Below are 24,212 nucleotides of genomic sequence, written 5' to 3'. Positions count from 1 at the left end.
AATTACTTAACCTCTTAGAAACTCAGTTTCCTATCCTTGAAAGTTAAATAATGGTACCTATCATTCTGTTTTACTGCATTGATTCTACAAGATAAAACACAGCAAGTTATATTGTAGTGACTGCTGCATAACATGTCCTCAAAACTGGCATTTATTTTTGTTATTTTTGTATTTCAAAGAATTATGCTGTTACGAACTATGTAACAAACAACAAATGTATAATCAAAATTATAATTGATTATCTAAAAATGAATATGGTGTTAATCATTGAGCTTTTTCCTGATATCTATCTATAAACAGAGCTGACATATTAACTGTTACTTTAAAATTTATACATACATGGAATCAGCTGGGGTTGAATCTCATTTAAACTATCAGAATGCTTTTCTTTAATTCTAATTTTAACCTTGTTCTTCAAATTATGAATTTGACTTTCTATTTAAAATTCTATAATTACATATTAATTTGAAGCCTGAGGCTTAAATGCTCTCAATACTGAACTCCTGCTTTGCCTGCCATCCATCCTGGTATTGGTGGTTGATCCTACCTTACCTCTTGCTCTGGGCATAACTAGACTCCAATGTCTGCTGCCATTTTGTTCTGAGGGCTCGTGACATGATTTTTGCCCTTCACCTGTCACATATATTTTCTTTGATAACTGTCGTTTTTTTCAGGTCTGTTTGTATTCAGGCACTTGATGACTCCTTTGTGAGCATTCATAAGTTTCAATTTTGAGGCTTTCATGTGATAAAGCCTATCAACAATTTTCAGCCTTAGTGTAGGTCTCAATCAGAAGCTCAGCAGTCCTTTAGACTATAACAGCTTGAGGGTAAAATTTCCTCATTTTCAGGTTCACAGGAACACACATCAAATTTAAGCCACTGGCTGGATAATCAATCCCCAGGCCAAATTGATTTAAAACTCCTCTACTGCATATACAACTTTGGGCGGTCAGTTGTGGGGAAATGATATAAAAAAGAAACACACTTATTTTATTAAATCCACAGACCAAATTGATATGAATGGTTGGCCACGTCCTAAACAGAAGGCTTAGCTTACTGACATATTGACAGTGAAGATAACCACTGTTGTCTGTAGTGCGCCATTGTGGATCCTTGAAAGGAAAGCTTACCTTGCGTTCTCTTCTTTCTCATTTTGAAATCTCATGATTATCCATGCCGCTGTAACTCTTCCTTTTCTTTTCTTGTTGTTCCCTAAAATGTCTTTGTTGATCCCTTTATCTCTCCAAATTTTATTTTATTTTATCTTATTTTTTGAGTTGGAGTTTCACTCTGTCACCTAGACTGGAGTGCAGTGGCTGCTCTCAGCCACCGCAGCCTCAACCTGCTGGGCTCCGGCGATCCTTCCACCTCAGCCTCCCGAGTAGCCGGAATTACAGGCGCGCGCTACTATGCCTGGCTGATTTTTTTGATTGATTGTAGAGATGAGGTCTCACTGCCCAGGCGGGTCTCGAACCCGTGGGCTCAGGCAATCCACCAACCTCAGCCTCCCAAAGGCGCCGGATTACAGGCTGAGCCACCGAGCCCGGCCCAAATTTTATTTTTTAAAAATGTTTAGAATTCATATCTTCACAGGGATTAGATGCACATAGCCGTCCAACCATTGTCTTCTCTCATCTGTTTTACTGTGAAAGCCTCCTATCTGGTATTTCTGCTTGTGCCCGCATCCAGTTCATTCTATTTTTTCTCTCTTTTTTTAATTTAAAAATGTGGAAACAATTCAGGATTAGGTATACAAATGATCATTTTCCAGGTAAAGTTTAAGCTTCACTTTGGTGCTCAATTTGCCTGGCTCATTGGTTGGCTAGTATATAGCCCAAGCTGAAATTACATATAAATATTCAGATTTGTTTTAAAGATGTGATGCAAACCCACTTATTAGGGAATATTCAATATTCAATATTCCTTCAAGTAGCAAGCCTGGAAAAGAAGGGATTTAACAATGATATCGATATTTCATATAACTGTTTATTAAAAAGGGAGGTCTTGATAACCATGGAATCAACATTGCCACTAGTTTTAAGTTTATATTCTATATTATGTGGGGACTATGTAAATCTGCCTATCACATTTAATGCAAATGTTACAGAGGGTGACAACATATATTTCTAAACATAAATAAGCCAAACAAATAAGCAAGCAGTCAGAATTCCTGAAATAATTATAAAATCACTTTAATCTATAATTTAGTAATCGGATTTTATAATCCCACTTTTCATTATGATTTCACTTTGAGTAGTGAATATATAAATACTGATGTAAATACTTTATTCTAATCAAACTATCATAGCATATTAGAAAAGCTGTAGGACCAGAAGGACTTATTTATTTATTTATTTATTTTTACAAACAACAAAAAACATTATTTTTCTGATGATGGAAGTTTTATGAGTACACTGAAAATTTTGAACTAATTTTGAATTAATCAAAATATATGAAGTGATAAAATATACTCATATTAAGGATCCACCATTTGTAGCCTAATTTTCCCTGTTATTAAAACTAATTTCCAATGTAAAAATAACACATGATATTGTCAAGAATACCAAGTAAATATTGTTTAAAGGTTGATACAGTTTTTTTGCTGTATGTATGCATCACAGTAATTCCTTTATTATTAGAAACTTTGTTCATTTTCCATTTTTTTTGCTTTTTACATTTTTTCTTTTAGACGTGGGTCACAACTCAGGTTTAGGTATACAGATGTTCATTATTCAGGTACCCTTTTGATGAGATGTGCCCCCCTTCCCCTGGCAGTTTCCCACTACTGCCAATCCCATTTATATAGTATTACAATAGCAGTTCAAGGTTCACTTATGATTGAGAAAATGTGATTGTGTTACTCAGTTCTTTGTTTCTGTGATAGATTACTCAGTAATATAGACTCTAAGTCCATTTCAGTTGCTGCAAAGTTCCTAATTTTGTCTTCTTTATTGCTGCATAATATTTCATCATGTATATGTATTGCATTTTTAAAATCCAGTTCTCTTTTGATGGGCAACACATTTGGTTTCATGTTTATACTATTGTGAATAATTCTGCAATAAACATGTGTGTGCAGGTATCTTTCATAGAGTGATGTGAGTTCCTCTGGGAATATTCCCAGTATGGGGATTGTGGGGTCATATGGAAGTTTGATTTTTAGATCTTATAAGCATCACCTAGACCCAAGAAACAGGATAGAGATTCCAGAAGCAAAACCTCAATTTATCAACTAATTCATCTTCAACAAAGCCTCCACCACCAACCCCTGGGGAGAGGAGAACCTATTCAGAAGATTAAAACAAAAGCCATATCTATCACCACACATAAAAATCAACTCTAAATGAAATAAAGACCTAAATCTCAAACTATAAGAATCTTAGAAAGTTCAGGAAACACACTTATGGAAATTGGAACTAGAAATCAAAATCCCAAGAGCCCATGCCATAAGAGATAAGATAGACAAGTGGGACCTCATCAAACTGACAAGCTTCTACAAAGCCAAAGAAACCATCAAGAAAGTTCATGGTCTGGGAAATAATATTTGCCAACTGTATATCTGACAAAGGCCTAACATCTAAGATATACAAGGAACCCAAATGTGCCAAAAAGAAAAAAAACCAACAGGTCCATTACAAAGTGGGCAAAAGATATGAATAGGCATTTCTCAAAAGAAGACATATGAACAGTCAACAGATACGTGAAAAACTGCCCAGCCTCACTAGTCATCAAAGAAATGCAAATTGAAACCACACTAAGATACCACCTACCTCCAGTCAGGATGTCCATCATCAATAACAAAAAATAACAGATGCTGAATTGGATACAGGGAAACGCGAACACTTCTACACCAACGGTGGGAATGTAAAATTGCACAATGTCTGTGGAAAATCAGGTGTTTTTTATTTTTATTTTTTGAGATGTTAATTTTTTCACAAGATGTCAGGTCACCAGGGGTCTTTTTAAATGATGTAGTTGTATTTTGAAAAGTGGTGATTTTACTACCTGAGCATACACATAAAGATGAGAAAGAGTGGCAGAATGGGAATAAACTGATTTTAGAATCTGAGAGTTCTGAGTTCCAGTTAGCTTTGTTTAGTTCCTAGTTATATATGTTTGACAATTCAACAATTCTACACTTTGGTTTCATTTCTTTTTAATTTTTATTTTAAAGATGTGGGGTACAATTCAAGATTAGAAATACAAATGTGTATTATGCAGGTATCTATATTAATATAGTGTGCCCCTCTCCCCCTGGAAGTTTCCCACTACTGCTATCCTTTTCTTATAGTATTACAAAAATTATTCATGAACCGCTTATGAGTGAGAACATGTGTTACTCAGTTCTTTGCTTTTGTGATGGATCACTCAATATTATAGACTCTAAGTTCATCCAAGTTGCTGCAAAGTTTGTAGTTTTGTCCTTCTTTATGACTGCATAATATTCCATCATGTATATGTACCTCATTTTTTATACAGTCCTCTTTTGACAGGCAGCACAGTTGGTTCCATGATTTTGCTGTTGTAAATAATGCTGCAATAAACATGGGTGTGCAGTATCTTTTTCATAGAGGGATTTGAAATTCTCTGGGTATATTCCCAGTAACGGGACTGTGGGATCATATAGAAGGTCGATTTTTAGATCTTTTAGGAATCTCCAAACGGTTTTTCACAGAGGTTGTATCTATAATGAAGAAAAGTACTATATAGGTATCTGAACTTATAGTGTACATATGTACATATGTATCTGTCATCTATCTATTTATCTATCTATTATCTACCTACATAAAGTAAATCAAATACCTTAGCACAATGTAGACGTTTAAGAAATCATAGGTATTCTATTATTGTGTTTATCTGTATTAACATGAAAATTCACTTGAGGCTTATAATAACAACAGTAATTTTAACAACAATTTGAAATATTTGGTAGGCAGAGATAATAGCTTCTGTACTGAGAATGAGCTATATTTTGAAGAGATTTCTCTCTGAGATTGCTTTCATAACTAATCTTTAAATTGATTAAAGTACTTATTTTGTTTTATCCCATATATTAGGATGAACAAGAAAATTGCACTATTTTCTGTTTCTTTCTCTAAGTCACAGTATCTGGCAGATGGTAAGTACACAAACATATCAACTATTATTTTTATTTTTGTTTTATTCTAGCATCTCAAAATTATATTCATTGCCCTTCTCAATGACAAGGCTCCTGACTGATAGAGTTGCCTTAATCATTGTAAAGAGGATAGCCTATTATTGTGAGGTCCACATTGATTTGGATGGTTGTTTTACTCACAACTTCACCATGCTCTGAGCTTTGTTTCATACCAAAACTCCAGTGTTATTCACTTAAAATTTCATTTTATTTCAGAATGTTGAGGAGAGTTTCGTGAAATATTTAACAACTTGACAATTTAACTGAACAAAATTCAATGACAAAGTAATTTAAAATAGCTATTGAATAGGCTGATTGATATAATGCCTGATACTATGTCTATTAAAATAATTTTTATCTCTCAAGTGAGTTGTATGCAATTAACCTCCTACTTAACTATTTTATTTTGAATTTTATGTTAAATTTTAATTAATAGCTTATATTCTGTGTGCCTTTCTGTCATTTCATTGTTCAAGTTTTAATATTATATTTTCGACAGATGTTAAGTCAAAGTTGTTAATGATTCAAATGAGTTCTGATTGATTGTGTTCTTTTCTTTTCTGGTTTGAAGTCCTGGTTTAGGACTTTTGACCAGAGTTATAATTAATTTGACCATTTGCTTCAACAGTATTTATATTAAACAAATATTAATAAACTACTCTCAATAGTCTAAGTATTCTTCTGGGTTATGAGTGCTAAGTAGAAAAACATAAGATGACCCAAAATAGTATAGCAGAGAGATTTAAGTTATTGAAATCAGAGAACGTCACAATCTAAGGATGAATATGAGCTCTCCAGATGAGGAGTGGAAAAAAATTCATCTTTTAAAAGCCTAGGACAAGAAATGATTTGTCAGGTTTCATGACTTACTAAATAATAAAATAAATTTGGTTGAAGATGAAAGATAAGGAGAGAATGCAGTAAAGTAAGACTGGAAATAAAGTAACAGATAAAAATACAGCTCTTGTGGACATGTAAAGGGCTTTTAAAAAGTCATTAGGAAATAAATGTAAAAAATATAATTTCATTTGGATTGTTTTAATTTTTAATCAGAGTATTTCCTGGTAATACTTTAAATAATGAGGAAGGGTGGGTAATAAGCTTGACTTAAACATCCCAGAAGATTCTTGTGTCCACTCTTTCCATTAGTCTATTCTTTAAAGTACACTTTTTATGTCATTTGAAATGATTAATATACTTTTTCTTTTTGGTACAGTTTTAAGATGTCAGAAAAATTGAGCAGAAAGTACAGAGTTTTCAAATACTCCATCTCTGCCTCTCTCTTGTTAAAGATATCAATAATTGTCTTTACAGGATATTTTAATGACAATTTCTCCAGTTATTAATTTCAGTATTTCTAAATAAGTCCCTATATTGAAGCAGAATCGATTAAGTAAGATTTTTTTTTAAGGCAGAAAAAGTTTTTATTTTGCTTGAGTAAGGGTAAATTCAAATTAAGAGACTTAACTCTCTTCCTTGGAAATAAGGAAAGAAATTTCATCTTCTTCTCCCTTAGAGCATTTATATTAGAAAACTTGTCTCTAAAAGGTCTTCTCTTAGAAAGAATAAATATGACACTTTCAGCTTTACAATTCAAGAACATCTTTCTCAAGAATCTGGGAAGCGTCTCTGAAGTATAACCATGAAGGTAGATAGTGTCCCTGTCTCTCAGCACCTGTGGAAGGGAACCTAGTTTGGTGGATGCTTAGAAATTTATTTTTTCTTTTGGATAAAGCCATTGAGCTAATACAGTTGGTCACAACTACCAAGTGAATTTAGGATGAACTATATGTGACAAATGGCATTTGTTGCCAAGTACTCTTACTAGAGGATTAGTTATTATCTCAAGAACTTGTCCATGATTGGGTATATCTGCTTAACTATGTAAAAGGGTGAGATTTTTCTTTGTCTTTACCATCTCTTAGCAAACTACCTGGTATGTATATTATATTCTTGCTTAAGTTGTATTCAATAATAAATTTATTTTCTTTCTTTTCCATCTTGTGGGCAGGTGTTCTGGTTTGAGAAGAGGTTTTGTTTTTAATTCTATTTGCACCTTATTGGGTCATACCCCATAAGTAATTGATTCATGTTATTTCCTCAGAAGATAAACCTTTCTGAGCACTCTTTTACCAGTCTATACTGCTTGTTTTCTAGTCTAACTAAACCAACAGACAACCACAGTATCTTTTTGACTGAGAAACATAAAATTTGAATCTAGAGATCTTCTCTTATTGTGGTTTACTTTTTCAAACAAACAAAAAGATCCCATAAAAGAATAAAAAAAGTAAATTAATCAATTAACTATATGTTCATTTGTTTTATTTTTTCTTACTAGATACCACCATCGATGAGGCTGTAGCTATTGGGGCTGGGGAAAGCTCACAATTCTGTTTGCAGAATGTTGTTTAGCTCACTCTTGCCCTCTATTTTCTTAAGTCTAGTTAATTTTCTTCAATAAAATAAACCTCTTTCTAGTCAATCCTCACCTACAAGAAGTAAAATGTTCTCATTTTGTTTGTCAAGGCTTACCTTTGTCTTCTCCTTACCTTCATATTGATAGAATCATGAGTTTGTATTCTAGCTACTTTTGCTAAAAGTAATGATTTTTGAGATTCATCCACATTGTTGTATTTATTAGAGTTTTTCTTTTTATTGCTGAGTGGTATGCTATTGCATGATTACAGTTTAATTTGTGTATCCATTTTCATGTTGATGCACATTTGGGTTTACTATTTGGAGCTCTTATGAAGAAAACTACCACCTGTATCAAACTTTCTATTTTGTTTCACTAGTGTATTTATTATCTGTAGATACTTTAGAAAATACCTGCTAACAAATGGAAGATATTTATTTCTTTAGTATGCTGAGTCTTTTTTCCCTGATTATACATGACTATTAAGCTTTTTTCAAATGTTTTTTCTTCATCTGTTGGGGTGATCACATAGTTTTCACTTATTTCATTTAGATGAATTTTACTTATTGGATTTCAAATCTTAAGGTCACTTGTTTTACTGGAATAAACCTTATTTGACCATGTTTCATTGTTCTCTTAATATATATTACTGGGTCCCATGTGTTAACACTTAGCTAAGAATTTTTGCATTTAGTTTTATAATTATTTTGTAGTTTTCTGTTCTGGCACTTTTCTTAGATTTCAATATAATGGCTTTTATATGGTTTCTTCTCCATCTTTTGAAAGAATTTCAGTAAGAGTGATAATCTTGACTTTCTTAAATGTTTAGTAGAATATTTAATGACATCACATGAGCCTAATTTTTTAAAATTTATTTTCCATTTCAAGTTTTTTTTTGTATTATAGAATCATTTTGTTTGAAGATAGATTTCAACAACTCAATTTTTTTACTGCTTTGTGTGTCAGATTTTGGCTTATTACTGTTTTCTTATTTTCCTTTAAATGTTTGTAAGATATGTAGTGCAAGTCCTCTTTCATTTATAATATTGCTCATACATTTTTATTGCTTTTAAAATATAGGAAACCTTTCTATATGCTTATAAAGTTTATCAATCCATTTAAGAACCAATTTTAACTTTAAATTTTTTTCTCTATAGTTTGTCTTTCTGATTTTTATAAGTCCCTTATTTATTTCAATTATTTTATTTCTTTTTTATTACATTGGGTTTAATTTACTTTGTCTTTTCCTACTTTCTGCAGTAGAAAAAATGTATACATGCTGATGTCTAAAGCAAAAAACGTTGTTTTATACAAGGACTTAAAGCTATAGTTTCCTCCAAACCTTCCTTTATTTACGTTCAGTTAGTACTATTTTTTTTAAACATCAGTGTTTAGTTTGACAAATTTTCTAATTTATCATGTGATTTCCTATTTACTATTAACTTTTACTAATATTTGAGTATTTTAGAAATTTCTTAATATTTATTACCTTTAATCATTTCAGTTGCAGTTGGAAATTATATATTTTGAAATTTAATGAGTTCTTTTTCTAAAGCACATCATAGGATTTATTTGAGAGAACATTCCACTTGCAGTAGTAGAAATGTTATCTTCTGTAGTTTCAGCTGTAGTGTTAAAAAACGTCAATTAGTTCAAGTTAGTTGATAGTGATGTTTAAGTCTATATCTGATTTTGTCTAAGGTTCTTCCAATTACTGAGATAGGTTGATAAAATCTCCAACTGTTAATGTGAAGTGTCAATTTATATATTTAGTTTTGCTGGAGTTGCTTCATGTGTTTTCAAGCTCTGTTACTAAGTAAATGCACATTTTGGACAGTTATATTTTCCCAAAAAAATGCATTTATCTTTATTAAATATTTATTATCTTTTTTGGTAAAATATTTTTTTAAAACTCGCTTTCTCTAATGTAAACATTTTCACCCTACTTTTCTTATGCTTATACTTTTTCTGATAGATTTAGTTTTAATTTTTTACCCTCTAACTTTCCATGTTTTGGTAGTCAATGTGTACTTCTTAAGACAGCAAATTGGACTTTTCTTTTTATTCTCTCTGACAAGTCCTATCTTTTCTACCACTCTAGTTCACATACATGTAATTATTGATAGGATTAAATTAAAGTTTATCAACTTGCTGTATACTGCTTGTTCTATTAGCCTCATTATTTTCTCCTCTTTAACTACTTTTCTACTTTCTTTTTTGTTACTTAAATACTTTTTAGTCATCCCTTCAAAGTCGTTAGTGTATACTTGCTCAGTAGATGACAACATGACCTGTAGCTTACTACAGTAGTCTCAGAGTTAATATTGCATTAATTCAGATGAATTGTAAAAATTACAATAATATAATTGGATTTATGTTCTGGTTCTTTGTGCTATTATTGATGCATTTTTCATATTTCTATAGATGGCACACTTTATAATAAATGATATTAGTTTTCTTCTCAATCTTCAGTTTTCTATCAAATAAATTAAGAAAAAAGAAAACTAAAGAACAATCGTCTATATTTTTCTGCATAACCACTAAATTACCACTTTCAATGTTATTTTTTGCCTTTACGTATGTTCCAGTTTCAACACTGTATTATTTCCTTTCTGTTTTTACAGTACAAGTATGATGGCAACAGTATCTTCCTGATATTGTTTATCTTTATTTTCTATTTTCAATAACATGCTTATTGCATGTAGACTCGTGGCTTTGCTTTTTTTGCACCTAAAATCATATAATACATTAACTTCTGGTCGCCATTGTTTCTTACACAATATCAACAATTGTTTATGTGGATGTCCCCCATACTTAATGTCATTTATCTATAGATGTTTCAAATATTTTCTCTTTATCTGAGTTTCCTCTGGGTTTGCTTGATTGTGTTATAAGTGTGTTGAATCAAATATATCCTATTTGAGATCAATTACTTATTTGAATGCATAAGTTGATCTATTTTATTAAATTTAAGAAATTTTCAACTGATATATCCATATATCTAAATAGATGTATATTATACTATATATATAGATAGTTAGATACATACATACATACATACATACATACATACATATGCATACATACAAGTATGTTTCTTGTAAGTGTGGTGAATACAGAGAGGAAAGTGTGTATGTATCCTGTGCCACATAATGACATTTTGATCAAAAATTTTAAAAGTGAAACATAAAAAAATTAAAAATACAAAAAAGTTATCGGATAAAGATATAAAGAAATAAAATATTTCTGTACAACTATATAATGTGTTTTAAGCTATTATTACGGAAGTGTCAATAATGTTTACAAATTAAAAGTGTATAAAGTAAAATGTTACAGCTGGAAAAGCTTAATTTATTATATAGATGAAAAATACTTTTTATATAAATATAGTGTAGATTAACTGTGCTGTGTTTATAAGGTCCACAGTTGCTTACAGTAATGTCCTATACCCTCATATTTACACTCTCCTCACTCACAGACTCACCAACAGCAACTTCCAGTTCTCCAAGCTTCATTCATAGTAAGTGCCCTGTATGGGTGTATTACTCAGTATGGGTATATTATCTAATATATTATATATATTTATATTATATATACTTATATATTATAAATAATGCATCATGTATATATGATACATTATATATGTAAATATATATTTGATCAAGCATAATTTTCTCTCCATTCTCCTCTTTCAATGAAATACTTGTGATCTTTTTCATATTGTTTTTTAGGTCACTGAGATTTTATAAACTTTTAATTTTTTCTGCTTTTTACATTGAGTTATTGCTATTAATCTTGCTTTATTTTTGTGAATTTTTTTCTGCTGCAGGCTCTATTTTTAATGTTAAACTTTAGAACTTCTCACTTAAATATCCTCATCTGTTTTCTCATTCTTTTAGTTTTTTTTAAAGTCCTAAACACAATTGTTTTTAATTTCATCACCCTCTGAAAATGTATTTAAGATACTAAAAAGCGTAGGTTACTTAGGTTGGACCTATTATTATTACTCTAAATTTTTTTAAAAATTAGCACTATTTTTAATTAAAAAAAATACAAACCTTTGGAAAACTTGATCACATATGTATAGAAAAAGAGTAAAAAGGACAAAACAGAAAAATCTCAGTATTATTATAAATATAGGTTGCTATTAAAGATTTTCTAAACTGAGAGGGGGGAGTCCCCAGGACATACTTTGAGAACTTCTGGTTTAGCTTCGTTCATCTCGTAATATTTGGAAATCAAAGCTGTTACTGAATGATAGCATGAAAATAAATCCTTGATTGAACTTGAATAATATAAATTATTCTCACAAGTTATGGCCAAGATGTTGCCCTGTATTCATCAAATCATTACAATTATTTTCCTGGGCAAGTAAGACAAGCTGCCTTCCCCACCCTGCCTTATCTGTGTGATATATGTGGACAGTTGTATAATATGAAATATGGAAGGAATCATACAACTTCTTGGCTTCCGAACATTCACAATTTTTTGCCACTGTTTTTCCTTTATCTTTCTGCTTTGCAAAGAGTCTCTGGTAAAGGTCTTCCTTGCATTGCTACAAACAGAAGTAGAAAAGGGTCTCTGAGTCACCAGTTGAAAGAGTTACTGTATCAAGAGATATATGTATTAGAATCTGTGAGAATCTTTAGTGGGACTGCTAAGCCATTGAGATTTGGGAGTTGTTTGTTATAATAGCTGGAATATTTTCCCTGACAAATATATTGTTAACTGCATTATAGGCTCACTTTAAAGGTGTTATTTTCACTTTAAAGGTGTTATTTCCTATGAGGTTACTTTTCTGTTTATTTAGCCTCACTTTAGCCTGTCAGCCCCAAAGCCTATTCTTGTTCACTACAAACTTTTCATCAAGGTTTGTTTAAATTTGTCATCCTACATAAAGCTATAAAGATGAATTTTTCAATATGTCTATTTTCATGCATGTTAACTATTTGGAAGCATAATACTTTTACAATTATTGTATATAATTTGGAATTTAAATAACATGAGGTACAAAAACTGCTATCTGTCTTGAAGATTGTTTGTAGCTCCTTCCAGTTATATAGTTTTATTATCTTGTTCCAAAAAATATCCTACAATATAAAAAAAGTGGGTCTTTGCCATCAGGCTTGTAAGATAATTTTAAAACTTTCATTGCTAAATTTTTCATTATATGATAAACTGATTAACTCCATTTGAAAATAATATCTGGTCCCATTATTTAAAAAATACACAGAGAGCCTAGTTGTCTAGACTTAGCTACATTTATACTTTTTAAAAGTAATAGTATCAAATTTCAGAATGCTCTACCCTAAAACTTTTAGTAGAACATCCAATTTGCTTTTGCTGCTTATGTATTCAGAAAAATATACTTTTGGAAAACATAGGAGGAAAAAAATAGAGTTCTACTTCTTAAAGCCCCCTCCTTGACGTGAGGCAATTGCAAATGCAAGTTTCATTCTTCCATTTACTAGCTGTGTGACCTAAGAGAATTTGTTTGACTTTGGCTTCCTCATATATATAATAAACACAGTGATAAAAAATTATTTTTGTGTGGTTAAAACACGAAAATAATTTTAAAGTGTTTTGCATAGCTCCTAGCACATATAATTATGCAATCAATGTTCATTATTATTTTTTACCTTATGAAATTATTTATTTAGCTGCATCAAATTACGTCATTGAATTAAGCAGCAGATGAACAAGAACAAAGATTCTTCTTTCCCCATGATTCTAACCCCATCACATGGAAGCAATAGCTCTGTTACAAATGAGTGCAATGTCCTCCACCAGGCCTAAATAATCATGCAGCTAACCATAGAATATATTACCAGTAAAACATTGAATATGGGTAATACAATGTTCAAATACTGAATATGTGAACGAATATGATTTATTTAATGGGTTACTTTTTTTGTAGATACACAAATGGGAAACAATTTTTTTCTCCAGCTTTGGCTTTCAGTCAAGGTAGCTCAAATCACCCTTTTTTACCCTTTCATGTCATCTTGGGCAAGTCCCGTGGCTTTTTGGGCAGTCTGAAGTTATACAAAACTTTTTCTAGTTCAAAGATCAACTTTAACCTTACATCTAAAATTCATGATTTCCCTGCCTTCTCAATGTAGGACACTGCCATTTGGGGATCGGTTGACTAAATAGTGGCAGTTGTTTATTCATTGGAGACATCTTCTGGCTCTTCCAGAACTGGGGGAAGGAAAATAACACAATACAAATGTGGTAGGCTCAATAATGACCTCCAATGATATTCAAATACAAATTCCTGAAACCTGAGACAATGATCCTTACATGGCCAAAAAGATCTTGCAGATATGATGCAGGGTTTGTTGTTGTTGTTGTTGTTGTTTTAGATGTGAAAAACACCCAATCTAATCATGTGAGTTTTTAAAAGCAGAGACTTTTTCCCAGCTGTGATCAAAGAGAGATGTGATGAAGAAAGAAGATCAGAGAGATGTCAACACAGGAAGGATTCTATGTCCTGTTGCTGATTTGGAGAAGTATGAGATATGTGAAATCTCAGGAGGCTGCTGGGAGAGATATGTGTTGCCTCTAGTTGACTATTGGCAGACCTCATTCTTATGACTAAGCAGTACTAAATTTTGTCAATGCCCAAATGACAAAGGAAATAGATTCAGAAAGAAAGTGACTTGTTGAAACCTTGACTTTAGTCTGGTGAAATGCACAGAATTTCTGACTGACCATAACTTTAAGATAATAAATACACATTGTTTTAAGCTAATACATTCAACGTAATATTTTTGCCCTGCAATAGAAACCTAATACCAGGAATAACTGGTAAAGCTCATGCTGTTTATAATTCCCTTTTTAAACACTTCCTGTTCTGCATAGCAGGTGTTCAAATTTTAAAATATTTTGGGTGAATCTGAGTTTTTAGGGCCCTCAATGACTCTCTGTGTGCTTCAGAGTTCCCTGACACTGGTGCTACACCATCAGAAAAAAACTTTGTGACCACACTGCTTCCATTCATTCCAGAGCAGTATACTGGTTTGATGGAGCCCCTCACCCTGACTAGCTGGTTTCCTAGGAAGAGTAACTTCAAACTGATTTGAACTCTGCTATGTCCCCACAGAACCACTCTGCCTATAGGAAACTTACATCTGCCTTACCCTTATGGTGGAGACTATCACTACTCCAGTGACGCACTCTCACTTTCTCCTTGGGAATAATTGACTGGATATGAAGGTGAGAGACAGAGTAGCTAGGGGAAATGCCACAGTATTTCTCACTAGGCCTGTAAACTCCTTGCTTTTCTTTCTTGAAAAACTCTGTGCTTATGTTGCATATTCTGACATTGGAAGTTTGAGGTGGGTAAGGCTTATTGATGTGAGTTGACTTCTTACAAGACTAGCTTTGAGATACTTAAGCTATCAAAGCTACTGTATATTTTCTGAAAACAACTAGAAAAAGAAAAGCATGTTTTTATACATTTAAATGCATTACATTAACATTGACTTTAAGTGTCTCTTAGAGTTAAAAATTATACAAGACTAGTTATCTGGTTCTTTCCACTGTGGGTTACTTCATTTTCTACACAAGCTATGAGGGGAATTCTTCCATTAAATATTGGCAGTGAAAGGCACATATTAAACCTAATTATCTCCTTGGTAACTTAACTGCAAGTGCTTCCTTCATATAACAGAAACATAAGAGTACCTTTTCAAGTGGTTTTCCCTAGCCTCTTGAAACATTATATTAAAATCCATTAGATGGTTTCAGGGGCAGCATGGCTATATTGAAGAAGAGGCAAGAAGAGAACTAAGACCACAGTTTTCTCCATTATCCAGACACAGAGCTGTATGAATGCAAGCACCATTGGAAACTGGCAAGCTGTTTTCACATTTTTATTAATAAAAAGAGTTCACAGATTGTAAAGAAGGATCTTTCCAGGAAGCTGCAAAGAATGAAAAGAACACAGATTACATGAATCGAACTGATGGAAGGTAGCTTGTAGGTCTCAGAAAAATCTCTTTTTCTGCAAGTCCCACGTTAATCACTGGCCTGTATATATACAGCAGAGAAGATGGAAAAAGAAAACACTCTCTGAAAGCTAAAATTAGGCTTCCCCAAATTTCTCATACTAGCTTTTCCCTGTGGCATAAAGTTTAGAGTCCATATAAACATTCTAATACATCTTTTTTATTGTAAAAAAAATTGAGTTGTTAACCCATTTTTTTCCCCATTGTTTCCAACTACAAGATGACTACAATGGAATCCAGTAAAACAATTTTCAAAGGTAATAATAAACGTGTCACATGAATGGATGATGTAAAAATCCCATTTCATGGGCTTTAAGATTTTCATAACTTTCTTGTCCACGAAGAAACCAATATTAGCACTACTGGGAATCAAACTACCTACTTGAAAGAACAGTAAAAACAGTAGCAAAGACTGTGGAAAGAGTGAACATGAAAGGGAAAGATTTAGAGAATCAATCAACAGGAAACTGTCCAACATTCTTTCCCTAAAGAAAAACCAGCACATAAGCCTGCTGTCTTTATTATCTAGCTGAGAGCAGCTCTCTCAGTGGGTCGAAACTTTGTTTACTTTTTGATTCTGTCTACCTTTCTACCTGCAGCTGATTCCTGGCAGGATGCCATCAGAGTATTTAAACCCTTTTAGATCTCTGTCAAAAAAGAAAGGGCAATTGACCATATTAAAATGGATGCTAAGACATCTTCCGGGTAAAACAAGGTTCAAAAAAAAATTAGAGGTGAAGTATAAAGCTGGTTGAGAAGAAAACATGACAAAATTTCAAGTTTATATGTTTTTGTTTTAATTCTTAAGAAAAACTGAATGATCAGAATATTCGAGATTACGTTAGGCTAAATCTATTAACAGAAAATTAAGACGTTATTGTATCATGACAAAAAGTGTAAAATTACTTCTCCTTTTTTAAATTTTAAAGATGTGGGGTACAATTCAGGGTTAGATAAACAAACATTGATTGCTGATGATGTGCTCCTCCCTGCCCTAGCAGCTTCCCTCAACTGCCAATCTCACCACACCATCCCCTGACAGTTTCCCACCACTGCCAATTCCTTCTTTATAGTATTAAATAATTGTTCAAGGTCTGCTTATGAGTGAGAACATGTACTCTGTTCTTTGCTGCTGTGATAGATTGGAGTCTCACTGTGTCACCCAGGCTGGAGTGCAGTGGCACGCTCAAGGCCACTGCAGCCTCTACTTGCTAGGTTCCGGGGATCCTTCCACCTCAGCCTTGCAAGTAACTGGAACTAAAGACGACGCATGCTACCACGCCTGGCGCAGGCAAATCTCAAATCCCTGGGCTCAGGTAATCTTCTCACCTCGACTTCCCAAAGTGCTGGGATTACAGGCTGAGCCACTGCATCTGGCCTATTTCTTATTCTTTTTCTAGTTACCCATAGAAAAATTGAGTGACATTAAAACTCAATTGACATAGATTTTAGATTTCTATATCTGTATCTACAAACTGCAAGATTTCTGTTGCTTTAAGGAACACAAATCTTTTGACCTGCTTGTGCCAATATTGTTGCTCCTCTGTAACTGAATGGAATATTTACTCATGTTGTATTTTAATATTAAAAATATTTAGTATTTTTTCTGTAAGTTACTTAATAATTATTGGTGATTCTCATTTTTTTTTTTTCTGGTAGTTGTAGGATTTATAATTGACAATGTATTGTATCTAAATTATTTCCAGTTAAAAATAAAATGCTTTTCATGCAAATGGTGGACATTCTTCCAGTATTAAAATTAATTATTTCATCGTAATAGTTATATACATTCCCTTTGTTTACAGATGAAAAAACACCCTCTGTCTGGTATGGGTTTTCTGGAAGGGGAGCTGTGGGGTATGAGATATTCTTCATTTAGGACTATTGCCTTGCAGAAAGGATCAAGAAAATCATAACCAATCCATGACATCTTATTCTAGATGATATATATGTTCTCCATTTAGATTCCCTCTTAGAGACAGACACAAACCAATCGATTCAAGGGTGGAGGTAGTTCAAATTTATCATTTAAATATGTTCAGTGTCATATTTTCATTACAGCATTATTTTTAATCTTTGTTCATAAACAGAAAATAAAAATAAAATACTGTTATGTTCCTTCTTTGAGGTGGAAAATCCCTTTAAAACATTGTAGAATACAACTTCAATGACACTGGAGAAAAGACACTGGAGAATTTAAATTCAATTCTCTTTCCTTAATGTTACAGAGAAGTAGGCTCACTTGAGTTCTACCATCTGTTTGGGCAAACTTATAGATTTGGGTAATAAACACAAATAACGTAGCTACTAGGCCACTTATCCACCTGTAAAACAATTACTAACTTTTGTTTATTTTATTTTCCAAGCAAAGACATTCTTGTAGCAGATAATCTAGAGGCAAAAAACATGAAGAAAAACAATAATATTTTTTATTTAAATCATCCATTTTAATTGACAATAGCCTACTTCTGTTCATATGTGGTGGTCTATTCATTCATGCATTTATGATTATTCACTGTGTATATTTTCAAAGTGTACATAAATATGACATATTGCTTGCTCAAAAACATTATCTAAAAATTAAAGGAGTGTACAAGTTTGATTGTATATATTTGTTTTAATACAAAAGAATCCTCAATTAAAAATTTATCAGTCTGATCTTGGAAAAATTAGACATTTCTCAATTAAAATTAGTCCCTACAAATCAATTTTTTGCAAATCAGTATTATAAATGTTATAACTCAAATATGCATAGATAATAAAATTGAGACTATGATAAAGGGAAATTGATTATATTACAGGTAAATAACATAATGACTATATTTTTATATACCTGAATTTGTAATAAATTGCTTTGCAGATTTCTCCTTAATATGAGTAGCTCTTGTAGGAGGGCAATTTGAGACTGTTCAAGTTATATAACCTAAGGGCATCAAGGTTTAATGCCATCTCTTCCACTTTCCTTAAAAGTGCGTCAACGATACGCATGGTTTACTCAGTTTAATGATCTGGACAAAGGGATTGTGCACATCTTGGTTTGTGGCTTTCTGCAGATAAGACATTCACGAATACATTGAGGACATGAGCCAAGTACCACTATTTTCCTTCTTACCGAAAGCTATTAAGCTCAACCAGAGTAAATTTAGAAATACACTTAATATACTCTATGTTTTTCCTGGATCTACTTCAAAAGGTGAAAGCAGAGCAAAATAATTTCCTAGCAGTATATCTTAATCAAGATTTATTGATTTTTTTCTGCTTTAAAGCATTTTTAAATGGTTCACTTTCAATACACCAATGCATCTGATTTTGCCAGCCACAATAATACTATGAAAGAAACATAGATTTGGAAATAATCATTGAATTACTTTTTGTTACTCTTCACAAAAAAATTTTAATGTCAATTAGAAAAGGCTTTGAGATAAAAGAGTTAAGGTGTATGGTAATGCAATACCATGATTTATATTTGTTTACTATTTTAACATACAGCTGAAAGTAATGTAGGATCTCAAATAGAACTATTGTGAGATCACAGAGTATTAATGTAGTAAAATATTCTGAAAGCAATGTTCTTATTTTTTAGCTAGTATTGTTCAAATTACTTAATTTTTTAAAATTTAAATGAGGAAATATATAGGCAAAACAACAAAAATAATTCATAATCCATAAATATTTAACAAATTATTTTACCTTTACAATGAATGTAACTTAATCAACTACCACAAAAAAATATTTTAAATTATTTGCAAACAGAAAATAAGAATTTCCCACTTTATTGTCTTGGAGAACATGTTAGCAACAACATACAATGATAAGTTGATTTTAATATGTTTGACAAACAAAACATTTTATTATCATGCAGTTTTGCTACTAACCTATGATCTTCAATTTTTTATCAGTCTTAACTTGCTCCTATTTTTAACATCAACTTCTGGACGAGTTAACACATACTAAAATGTTTTTTCATATATTAGATATTTAATGCATCCTTAAAAGACTGTAATGTTTATTGTATACAGTATGTTCAGTTTGTAATTAGAAACTCACATTTGACAATCAGATTCATCATGTCTCATCTAAATCAATGAGCTTGGGAAAGGCCAATGAACCTATGTATTTCAGTTTAATCATGTTTCATGTAAGACAATAATAAGACCTATTAAAAAGGATAAATCGTAATGTGATTTTTAAGTCATAAAAATAAAAGCATGGATATAATACCATACATATAAGGGGAAGCCCCATAAAACACTGATTATTTAGAGGGTAGGCTTACCCTACTAGGCAAGTGTTCTAGAAACCCATTGACATCCATGTACCAACTAGCATTGTGAGAATCTGCATTGTGAGAATCTGCCATTGGCTTCAGTGAATTTTGTTTTTGGAGATTCTTTCAACACATTTTTCTATTTCATGATGGGTGATTTAAGAGTACACCTACCCACACTGTGCTGCGTGTTCAGCAGTTTTTGACCCCAAACGGCATGACCATGGTGTCCCAACCTCCCTATTCACCTGATCTTGCTGTGGAGCAACTTCTTTTTGTCTCCTCGAAGGAAAAAGTATTCTCAAAGGGAAACGTTTTGTGGATGTGGAAGCGGTGAAACAAAACATGGCAGGAGCACTAAAATTGACATGTTCAAAAACCGTTTTGAACAGTGGAGAAAGCATGTCCATAGGTGTGTTTCATCACATGGAGAGTGCTTTGAAGCTAACTGAAGTTTAAACACGTAAAAATAAATACCAAAATCTTCAATAAATAAATTCCGGATTCTTTTGTGTTCCCCTTCATATATAAGTATGTGTATTTTACAACAAAAACTTACTAAATAACTATAATATAAGAAAACTTGATAGGTATTGCTAGTTATTGTAAAGAAAAAATAAACAAACCCATAAGAACTATGCTACCGCCAATAAAACTACACTTGCTCAAACATAAGATAATATCTGAGAATCACACAACTTATTAATAAACTCATTCAGGACTTTTGACTCATAATTTAAAAAACATGTTTCTATTTTAATAGAAACCATAGCTATTAAGAGATAAAGCACAAAAGACATTTAAAAATCTTAGTCGTGTAAGGGAATCAAGAAATGAAACTAGTTATAGTCTTTGCTACAATGAGAAATTGTGCAAATAGCTCTATTGTGAAACAAGAGTCTTGGAATTATGGTACAATTAGGAAAGCATGTATTCTTCAGTGATTTAGATTGTGTAGGCTTGATAAATTAAGACTTGTCTTTGGGAGATAAATGTGTATGAAAATTTCAAGTTATCCTGTGGGCAATCTAAAAGAATAAATGAACTTCATGTGGGTTTAAATTAATATTACCTTTTGGAATGCAAATATTTTGCCTCTGCAGTGCTAGCTCTTGGACTTTGTTCTATTCTAAAAGAATAGTATGCAAGAATATAAGTTTAATTCATGTATCTAACAAAAAAATTTATTTTATCTTAATAGATAATCTTAAATAAATTATTGCACTACTGTGGATCTACACTGTGAAACACTTTGCTGCCTTAGTACACAAGGAAATGGTACGATAGGTTATAGATAGATAGATGATATAGATATATCTACCTAAGGAGATAGTTGCAACTCTTTTTAGGACTTAAAAGCACATTTTAAGATAATTCAATGGTATTATATTTATGTTCAAACTTATTAGCTCCAATACTCTGACAGGTTTTGTAATAGTGTGCATATACATCAAAGAAAAACATTTAAGAATTCACACATCTTCCTGATAATAGCTCTTACCTCTGAAGAAAGAACTGGAGATGGTCAAGATTAATATGAAATTTAATTTTATCAATAAATTTAAAATATTAAGATGAAGTAAACCTACAACTGGCTATAGAATTATTTTAGTCAGAAATTTTTCTTAAGATTTATTCATAGAAAAAGAGCCAGAGCAAGAAAATAAAATGTGTGTCCCAGGAGTTCAATAGATTCTTTTAAGAGAAGAAAATGGTCCTAGAAATCTGTCAATTTACAGCAACTAATGTGACCAGGTATAGCCAACAAATGGGAAATACAATCAGAAGGGTCAACAATGTGCTGAAGATACACAACTGCACTGACAAATATGAAATGTGAGGGAGCAGCCATATTTTGAGTTTTCTGGGAGTCACACTATGTTTGATTATATTGTACAAAATTCCTGGCCACCTCTTTAAGAAAACCTAATAATGACCCTCCACTTAACCTAGTATTTATTTTTATATTTCTGTTTCTTTGAATGCAACTTTGTGTAGAAACCATGTCTCGTGATACCCTATCTCTTATCAATGTTATATTGTGTATTGGCGTAGGATTTCATTAGGAATCTGGGAAGTAAATAGTGCATTAATTGATTCTATAGCTCAAATAACAGATTCCCAGACCTTATGATTCTGACCTTGAGCAAGGGGTGAGTACTTTTCTGAATGCTCAGAAAAGTACTGAGGGGGATAATGTTTTCTTGCTCATTTAGATTGTTAGTGAGATTTACTTAACCAAGTTTGTAAGGCTGAGGGACCCATTTTCTTGCTAGTTGCCAGATAAGGCCCATTTTAAGATTCTAGAACTTGCCCAAACACCTTGTCTCGTCCTCTTGCTCCATCTTTCTAGTTTAAAACCCATAAGTTTAATTTCATTTGCAGAGTTTATTTTTTCATGTATGTAACTAGTGTATAAATAACACCAAGGATGTCTTGGGGGCATTAAGCAATTATACTGCTAAAGACAACATATGCAATCTTCAAAGAAGTAGACAATTATTTCTTAAATGTTATAATTTAAACACTTGGGAAATTTGAAAAATAATATGGTTGAAGGATTTTCAGATAGTGACCATCTTGCTTACATTTTGAGTGATTTGAGGATGAGGATGTGGATGTTCACAGAGAAGTGAGGTTTCTTCACTTGTCCTAAACTTTTCAGTTATTATTAGAAGTCTTGGACTTGACCACAAAATAAGGCATCATTTTACAGCGTTTCAGCCAGACAGTAGGTTGTACAAGGATCATTTAAAAATTCCTTGGCATATTCCTAACCAGAGACGTGAAAGACCTTTACAATGAAAATTACAAAACACTGCTCAAAGAAATCAAAGATGACACAAACAAGTGGAAAAATATCCCATGCTCATGGATTGGAAGAATCAACATTGTGAAGATGTTCATCTTACCTAAGGCAATCTACAAATTCAATGCAATACCCATCAAATTACCAGCAACATTCTACTCAGACCTGGAAAAAACAACACAGGAATTCATATGGAAACACAAACATCCAAGAATAGCCAGAACAATCCTCAGCAAAAAAAACAAAGCAGGTGGTATCACATTACCGAACTTCAAACTTTACTATAAAACTACAATCATCAAAACAACTTGGTATTGGTACAGGAACAGGCATATAGATCAATGGAATAGAATTGAGATTCCAGAAGCAAAACCTCAATTTCTCAACCAACTCATCAACTTAATCTTCGACTAAGCCCCCACCACCTACCACTGGGGAGAGGAGAACCTATTCAGTAAATGATGCTGGGAAAACTGGCTGACCACATGCAGAAGATTGAAACAGGACCCCTATCTATCCCCATGCACAAAGGTTAACTCCAAATGGATCAGAGACCTAAACGTAAAACCTCAAACCATAAGAACCTTAGAAAAGGAAAGAAATACCCTCATGGAAATCAGAATTGGCATTCAATTCCTGAACAAAACCCGAAACCCACGGGTCATAAGAGAGAAGATAGACAAGTGGGACCTTATTAAACTGACAAGCTTCTGCAAAGTCAAAGAAACCATCAAGAGAGCAGGGAGACAGCCTACAGACCGGGAAAAAGTATTTGCCAACTCCAGGTCTGGATCTACATCCTGGATCTACAAGGAACTGAAACATGCTGAAAAGAAAAAAACAAACAACCCCATTGTAAAATGGGCAAAAGATATAAACAGACACCTCACAAAAGAAGACATCAGAGCAGCCAACAAACACATGAAGAAATGCTCAACCTCACAAATCAGCAGGGAGATGCAAATCAAAACCACACTGAGATACCACCTAACTCCAGTCAGAATGGCAATTATCAACAACTCAAAAAATAATAGCTGCTGGAGAGGGTGTGGTGAAAAGGGAACACTTCTATACTGTTGGTGGGAGTGTAAACTAGTGCAACCTCTGTGGAAAGTAGTGTGGCGATTCCTAAAAGCTCTAAAAATCGACCTTCCATATGACCCCGCAATCCCCCTACTGGTAATATACCCTGAAGACCTCAAATCACTCTATAAAAAAGATACCTGCACACGTATGTTCATCGCAGCATTGTTCACAATAGCAAGAACCTGGAAACAACCATGCTGCCCATCAAAAGAGGACTGGATTAAAAAAATGTGGTACATATACATGATGAAATACTACACAACCATTAAAAAGAACAAAATCATGAATTTCGCAGCAACCTGGATGGAACTAGAGTCTATAATACTGAGTGACCTCTCACAGAAATAAAGATCCGAGTATCACATGCTCTCACTCATATAATGGACCTTGAACATCCAATGTAACACTATAAGAAAATGACTGACGGTACTGGGAAACTATGGGGGGGAGGGGGATGGGATT

The sequence above is a fragment of the Carlito syrichta genome, unplaced genomic scaffold (genome assembly GCF_000164805.1).
Source record: "Carlito syrichta isolate Samal-C Ts95f unplaced genomic scaffold, Tarsius_syrichta-2.0.1 Scaffold308853, whole genome shotgun sequence".
NCBI lineage: Eukaryota > Metazoa > Chordata > Mammalia > Primates > Tarsiidae > Carlito > Carlito syrichta.
This window is presented reverse-complemented; position numbering follows the sequence as displayed.